This window comes from Mytilus edulis, chromosome 11 (genome assembly GCF_963676685.1).
Source record: "Mytilus edulis chromosome 11, xbMytEdul2.2, whole genome shotgun sequence".
Taxonomy (NCBI): Eukaryota; Metazoa; Mollusca; class Bivalvia; order Mytilida; family Mytilidae; genus Mytilus; species Mytilus edulis.
In genome coordinates, this window is record NC_092354.1 from 73,161,410 (window position 1) to 73,170,665 (window position 9,256).

The window sequence follows — 9,256 nt, forward strand, 5'->3', positions numbered from 1 at the left end:
TTCTTGCAGTTCGTTTCTTTTGGAATTTCTATTATGTATATGCAAATTTTGCCATTTATCACTCATTTTACTAAAAATGATGAATACATATTTCGAATGTCTGAATCTAAATGCTCAAGGAAGTACTTTGGATTTAATTCTAGGTTAGACAATACTTGGTCATGTTTTATGAATATTTAAGCCCAAGGCGAAGCCGAGGGCTAAAATGTTTAAAAAACATGACCAATAATTGTCTGACCAATTTAGAACATATTCACACTTTCGAGTGACCTTACAAAATTAGTCTTTCCTATTGTTATATTCAAACCTAAATAAGAGTTCACTTTTATAATGAAATAAATGTAAAACATAGGTAATGATCATTTCGATGGATGGAATGAAATAGCACTGACATAGTCTGTGATGATCAAAAGGATAAATTGTTTTTTTTATCTGCTTCATGTAAAATTTAATACTTATATATCTTGAGATTTTTTTATTTCAAAAAGCACACAATGTTATATAAATCCCCTTTTTGAAATTATAATTTGTTTTATATAATTGGATGTTTAACTATTTAGATTCAGACCATTCAACATTAGATATAAAAAAGAAGATGTCGCCTGATTGCCAACGAGACAACTCTCTACAAGAGTCCAAAAATGACACAGAAATTAACAATTATAGGTAACCGTACGGCCTTCAACAATCAGCAGAGACCATGCGATGTTTACTTTAAGTTTATATTGATAAATTTACATGCATTGTGGTTTTTTTCGAAAAAAACAGTCTGACATTGTTTTTTTTTGAAAGATGTATTTTTATTTCACTCGAATGTCAAGTATATAAATTAAAAAAAAAATACATTGTTACCTCCAACCCCCACCCCTCCTTTCCCGCACACTTTTTTTTTAATTAACATACAATGAAAAGTCGTTCATGTATATTATTTCATAGTGCTTGGAAACCCATGTACTATGCAAATTAGAGGGGAAAACTGACTTTTTAATGACCGAGAAGGGGTGAATATGTTCTAATTAACAATTATAGTATCAATCAACGATAACAACAGACCAAAACTCTCTATGAAGATCGTCTAACAAAGAATAGATTTACCTACCATAATACTCTGTACTCATGTCATCACCTGCTTTATTGGCACCACCTGTAATGATGAATAGTTTTTAAAACATTAAAAGCTTGTTCACTTTATGTTTTTAAATGTACCCTGACCTGCTGCTTAAAGGCAAAATGTCAGATATTTTTAAAAATACCGTTTGCTATTGAATTAACATTTATTATAATATATGTTCCTCTTTAGAGTTCATGCACATCTGTGAATGTTTGCTGGACACTTCCATTTTATTTAGTCGATTTTTATTGATAGTTTGCAAACTCCATTGATAATATGCCTTATCATCACAAAAATTGAAATGATTTGTCAACAAGACCCGTTAAACTTTGAAAGTTCAATATTTATATTGTACTTATTGTTTGGCCTGGCCGTAATTCAGTACAATAATGTACAGATAAAATTGACGACAGAATAATATCATGTATAACATCTACAATGTCTTTTGATACTTTGTAACTAAAGTGAAGCAATTCACGATTTGCATTATAATTCAAAACAACAATTGGTTTGGATTACTTTGTTAGTGCTCATTTTATCATATAGATTTTCTGTTCTTTATAGATCGCCGGCTTTCTTTTTTATCAACATTTCTGATAAAATTTATACAGAAAATGGCTGCGAACGCATGGACTTGATGACTTGTGATTTATGTATACAGGTATGTCGTTTCTATCACTTCTGTCATGTTGTCCTTCGAAAAGTGACGAAAATTACAAGAAAATTTGAACTTAATAATTTGTATAGTTGTTGTTTTTAATTCAAAGTGCAGCGTGGCAAGAGAAAAACTCTTCGGCGATCGCCTGATACACATCATATTAATCTAATGATATTAACCTACCATGATACTCTGTACTCATGCCATTATTTGGTAAATGAGTGTTACCTGTAATATAGTTAAAAGTTTAAAAAACAAAAAAGATGTTCCGTTAACTTTGCAATTGTACACTTTATACCATATATATCAATCTGCATAAAACCGAAATATTCGCTAAATTGAAATCTTCTCATTGTCAATTATCACTTGCAATAAAAATTGAATTTAAAAATATAACAATACGTTTATATTATGTTTGCCAATGTAAATTATCCTGCTGCATAAAAACAAAACGTTTTCTAGTTTCAGTGCTACACTTTTTCGTTTATCATTTTAATGTTACTCATTAAAATTAATCGGATGGGTGTTTTTGTTTTGCCTTAAACAACCGTTTTACTAAGTAGCTCTTTTATTATGTCCTGTGTACATAATAAGGAGATATATAATAAGGAGATTAAGTTCGATTGGGAATTACAATTGAAAATGAGAATATGGAAATCTGTCAAACAAAACAACAACCCGACCAAATATACGAAGGCCACACATGGGTCTGCAAAACAGCAAGACAATCCCGAACCCGGGGACCCTGGACCCTAAATAAAAATATGTACTAGTTCATTGAAATTGGAGGTCATACTGAACTCCAAAATATATAAATTAACTAAATTATAAAACATACACGACAAACAAAGACCAGAGACTCCTGATTTGGGATAGGCGCAAAATTGCGACGGGGTTTAACATGTTTTGTTAATTCTCAGTCTCCCTATACCTCTAGGTAATATGGAATTAGGAAACACAACGTTATACGCAGACAAGCAGTGAAGAGAGACACTGACTTGGGACAGATCCAAACATAAAGTGGATTGGTTTGGGTAAACAATTCTTGCCCCCTTTACACATGTTACATGAAACAGTGGGGTACCAAAATAAGGAAAAAGAGTTGTGAAGGCTCAGCTTATTCGATCAACAAAAAGCACAAAAACAGCGAACACAACTTATTATCTACCTGGGTAAATTTATTGTTTACCCTGGCATTATGTCAGATTTTTATTGTCTGTTACATGTGTTAAGTGTTTCTATAATAGAGTATATGGAAAGTGTGAATTGGTATGTTTTAAACTTTTGAAAGGTTCACACAGAAATCACAAATTACTACCGAAAAATGTAGATGACACTAAAAATTATATTTGAAAATTGTTCTAAGATGAGCGTATTTCATATACGAAATGATCCTAATAGTACCAGCATTTCAAAATAGAGATGACCGTAATTGGTAATAGATGACAGTAACTTGTATTAAAAAAAAAGAAAACTGATAAATTTTTATTTGAAATTTTTCTGATATGAGTGTTAATATATAATTTTGTCTCATCAGAAATATCATTTTAGACTAATTCTTAAAAACAAACGAAACAAAGCAAAACTCATGTATAAAGCATATAAACAATGTTTAAAGGTAGTCAGAAAGTTTATCACTGAGCTTGTTGCAAATGATATACATTTGGACTGCTTTGTGTACATTTGCATATAAAATGCAGATGATTTTCAGTTATAGTCTGGCTAAATAAGAAAGATGTGTTTTATTCATGGTTCATAGAGGAGTTTTCAATGATTAAATATTGCACATTTGCAAACTTTTTCAAGTATAATTGTAAGGGTATTAAAGATACATGGCGGTAAAAACATTTGTTTTAGGAAGTTAAGCCAGAATATTCATTTGTAACTTTCTCGAGGTCAGTAACTATTGAAACAAATTTGCTACCTCACTTGAGCTTAACCAAGAAATGAACTTTTCAAGTACAACTCTGCAATTATTTTTTCTCGGGAACTTCACTTAAACATGTATAATAAAAGATTCATAATGGAAATCCAACAGAGTGTGTCAAAATTTGTCAATGACTCAAATCTAAACGTTTACGTCCTCAGAGTAATGCTGAACAATGTATAGCAAAGATAACAAAGGTTAAACTATGAATGGTCACGTCTTCATTTGTTAAAGTGCCCAGTCACAAAATGTTTTAAAAGTTCGAGTAACTTATTACTATGTATACTATCAATAATGTAATACGCAATTTACTATCTATGTCATGAACTTAAAGTACGACACAATATTAAAAAGACATCGATTAAACATATGCATATCCGTTTACCCAACACTACCTGTTGCTCGGGTTTTGGAATCACGGTCAACCTTGTTGTTTTTTTCATAAACAAACTGATCAATCCCAATACATTCATAGAAACCAACATTTAGTCCTCAATAGACTGCAGTTTACATCACGGGTAATGCGTTTTTTATCAGTTTTTGTTTTTAACCTTTTGAGTACCATCTTCCTAATCGATTAGTTTATTCTAGAGTATGTCGCCTTGTTTAACACTTAGAAATTGATAATGGAGGTAAGTTGAGAACAAAACTTGTATGACACAAGAGATGATTTTGGTTTCCAATTTGTGATTTTTCTATTGATATTTCAAAGCTTGAGTTTCTTATTACGATTGGCGAAATATAGGTAAGCAGCTTACTTGGGGGTAATACACCAATCGTTTCAAGTGGTCAAAATTGACGGTATCGACAGTTCCACGAATGCCACCACAAAATTTTTGTCTATCGTAAGACAATAATATGTACAAACCTTCACAATGGAAAACAATGCTTGCTTTTGTCTTATCAGCTGGTGTGGTTGGAATTGTGCATTTATAGGAATCGTTGCAAAGTTTTTTGCGATTTCTATTAGAATAACTGTATTGAGAACAACTTTTTTGACTACGTTGTAATTGGTCAATCTTAACTGTAGTGGCAGCTGGACAAGTGATGACAACAGTCGTTCCAGCATCTGTTGACACACAGCCTGTAATGTATTTTAAAGTTTGGTGACATTATAAAGAAGTGTTTGCTTCCTTCTACTCATAGATAAGAATTTCATTTTGTTTATAACATTATAGAGAAGTGTTTACTTCCTTCTACTCATAGATAAGAACCTCATTTTGTTTATAACATGTACATCTATTCAACTTCTCTTTTTTGTGTAAGCTTACTGCAAAATGAACAAAAACATATACAAATTCGTTATGTGTGAATTTTGTTTTAGATGTTTGAACCAAGTATATGTTGTCTTTATTTCGTTTACCTTTTGAATTGTTATAAAACGACTGTCAAACATATTATCGACATTCACAGCTACACAGCATTATTTTTGATGCCGATCATTTAGTATTGTATTTTGTAACGTAGAGTGATTAGACATCAAGAACAAGGAAAAATTTATTTAATACATAATACAAAAACCTGACTGGGAAGACAAATAGTATAGTTTGTACTCCTAAAATGTGATGAAATACACAGAAAAAATTAAGATAGATTTTATTGTGCTTTTGCATATCTCATTATACAATTAACGATTCAGGTTTTCTTCACCAGATGCAGATTTTGGCAATCAAAGAGAGACGAAAGATACCACAGGAACATTCAAACTCATAATTAGAAAATAAACTGACAACGCCATGGCTAAAAAGGAAAATTACAAATAAACAATGATAAGCAGACAAAAAAGAACATCTAAAACTAAAGACTGAGCAACACGAACCCAACCAATAACTGGAGGTGATCTCAAGTGCTCTGGAAGCGTGAGAAGATCCTACTGCTCATGTGCTAACCGTCGTGTTGCTTATGTTAGTAGAAACCCGGCAATAAGTCTTATTTGGTAGATCATATTTGTGAAAAGGTGACGGGATTGTATATATAACATTCAGTATATACTATCTATCGTCTGTGAAGCAGACATTTAATCAAGGCCAACCAACAATTGAATGTGTCCGTACAGTTTTCTAAGGGGTGATTTCAGCTTCACAATTCGGAATTCTTGGTTTGATAGCTTACTTGTGATCAGAGGGACAGTCAAATTCATAAATCGACAATAAACTGACAACGCAATGACAAAAATAAAAAAAAACCAGACAATCATTGGTGCAAACGACACAACATAGAAAACTTAAGAATAAGCAACATGAACCCCTACCAAAATTAGGGATGATCTCATGTGCTCCGAAAGGGTAAGCAGATCCTGCTCCACATGTGGCACTCGTCGTGTTGCTTATGTTATAACAAATCCGGTAAATATTGTAATTCGGTAGCTTACATTCATGAAAGGGAAGGGAATTGTAGTTACGACGTAAGGAACATATCCGATATCATTTGTGAAACGGTTATTCCATAGCGGTCAACCAACTCGTGATGGTATCCATAAAATTTACCAAGGGATAATTTCAACGTCACCAGTTGAAACTCTCGGTTTAATAGCTTCCTGGTGAGCAGCAACCCTCTATCAAGAAAATCTTGATAGGAAATGCAAGCACGGGAATATCGTATCAATTAGGATATATATACCCCGTATGCAGGTGCTGCTGGAATGTTGCTATTTCGAAACGGAAAGTTCACAATTGGAAAGCTGAAATAATCTCTTTTGTTTTCAACCGATCCTCATTGTCAATTACTAGATGTAAGTCAAGATATAAGGTCAACTTAACAGTATCTGTTGTATTCTTTATCTCTTGTTTGATTTGATAGATGTGTTCAATATAGTCACACAATTTTGAATTATTTAGTGAAAGAACATCCTCTATTAAGTGGAAAGCAGAGTTAAAAGATATTGCTTACTTCTTATCGTTCTTCCTTAAAAGGTCCTGTACGAAGTCAGCCTCATAATATTTAAGAAACAAGTCGGCAAGAAGAGGGCACAATTGGTTTCCATTGGAAAGCTGACAGCCTGTTAAAAAACTCGTCCTAAGTTGTAAGTTGTTTGTCCTTGATTTTCTTATTTAAAAGTTAATTGTGAATTTCAACGAGGTAGTAACCAATACACCCAACAAATAACAGATATCACGATTATATATTTGTTTTCGACGAACAACATATGTTGATGCATGTACAGACAATTATTACTAAGAACCATACCTTTACCGTGGTGGTGATTATGTTCGTAAATTACAAAGCACTGTGAATCGGCATAAGATGTGTTAGGCACTGGTCCCTGTAAACCACTTTGTGAAGGTGTGTGGTATTTACATGTGTGTTTTTTGTCCATCAAATTCTTCACAGTGTATGAAATCGCAGACATGTGTTTAGATCGAATAGAAAGACCGTGTACTGCTAAAACAGAAACCAATATGTGCATTAAAATCCCAGACTTTCTAATATGCATGAATGTAGAAAATTATCAATATTCATTCGTTATACATGTATACCAAAAAAGAGACACGTGAAAAATCGGAATTATGAACAATGCATGTCGCATACCTTGGGGGAAAAACGTCAACCTAAACAAAATGTATATTTCAAGTAAAGTATTAATATTTATATTATAACAACAATTAGTTTGCTGAAATATGAAGTCATATATAAAAGAAATGAGCATAACAATTGTTATCTTTGGTTTATGTTCAACGCAAACATCCAACAGAACGAGCACATTATATTTATATATGTGAAAAACAACAAAATATTATACACAACTACATGTATACAGACCGTCAAATATGCTTATTATCCATAAAGTCGTGAGACATAAAATACATATAGTAGTCATTTTATACCATGTATATTGTATAAAAAAAATTATATGGAACAGTAATACATCTATATATGGAGCGGAAGTAACAATGTATGTCGCATCAATTGAAAATATCGAATCTTTATGTATACAAGGAAGTATATCTGACCATACAATGTTTTACTGTACACGTTTATTACATGCTTATTATCATTTCTCTCATTCTTCGTGAAGTTATCCCTTTCTGCACCCATTTTATAAAAAAAAAATAATAACGTGTTGTTCGATCTCAGTCCATCATTGGTTTAAATTCGATTATGACGTCGAATTTTCTTGCTTTTCTCTGAATTTCCCATTGTGAATATTCAGATCATTCGTAAAAAAGGAATAAGTGTGCCTGCATATTGTTTGAAAATAATTAGAGAAACAGAATCCAACACCAAATTTTGTGTAATACGATATTTATCCGACAGTTTTACTGTTTCGAGTGAATAAATATCGTATCACACTCGATGCAGTGGTAGAATTTATATTTAAACATTCATATACTAATGCATACTTCTGAGAGTACCCCCAAATTAATCATAATGAATGGAAGTATGCTAACTAGTCCATATCGCATAGAATACAAGAAATCAAATTTCAGCTGTGTCATAAGTTTAACAAATGGGTTTAATCATTTGTTTTCCAAGTCGTATGAAATATTTTCACCTTTTTCAGACAGACATTTTCTTTTAAAATGTTTAAGATCAATGTGTGTATCTATCACACATCTATAAACGTATCTATAATTCGAGTTTAGAAACACATTGCATTAAAACACATAACAAATATAAATGAAATATAATGAACTACTATAATAAATTCATTGATAATTTTTCTGACCATTGACAAATACGTAGGCAAGTGAAACAAACTAGACATAATTTGAATCGACTAAGATGTATGATATGTTACTTGTAATATATACCGGAAGTTTAATGTTAACGACACAGATGCAAATGATAGTGCCTGTACTTTTTCAACAGCATATATGTCAAGCTCCCAAATGTTTTTTTTTTCGATCTGTAAAGTGGATCGCGGGTTTATCAAGTAGGAAGGTCAAATATTTTTATATAAAAAAACTTGAAATCAGAAAAAATAGAAATAAAGGTGTAGGAATAAAACGGCCGTCTGAACAAGAAAGTAGAGAAAACCACTTTTTATCAATTAAATTTTACATACATCATGTAAATAAGGGCATCAATGATTTTTATTTCAACACACATATGATTTCTACTGGGCTGTTGGTACATTTGGAGACGAAACGTTAACAAGGAGTGCAGTCGATGTTACATTGAATATCGTAGCCATATTGTTTTGTACTAGTAGCGCGTTCCCATTACTAATTTTATCTGGATAAAACTGGAAGAATAATACAAGTGATAAAATGATAACAATATAACAAAGAAAAGGAAGTTTTGTATAAATATTAACACACCCTCTTGAATGAGATACTATAGAGACTTTTATATGCGAAATGAAAATATTTCATCTCCTATTCAAGCTCAAAAAGTGAAATTATGTAGAATTTGATAGTTAATATCCCGAGTTTAAGAAATTGTATATACGAAGACTTCAAATTGTCTAGGGTTGAACGAAAATAGTTAAATAAGTCATTTACTTCTTTTGTGTGTTTACATATTTATTTTCACATGTTTCATGAAAGATAAGGTCCTTGTGTGATACTTGCTCATTCAAGTGGTAGGAAATACATACTTAAATCAGATTTCACTGAAC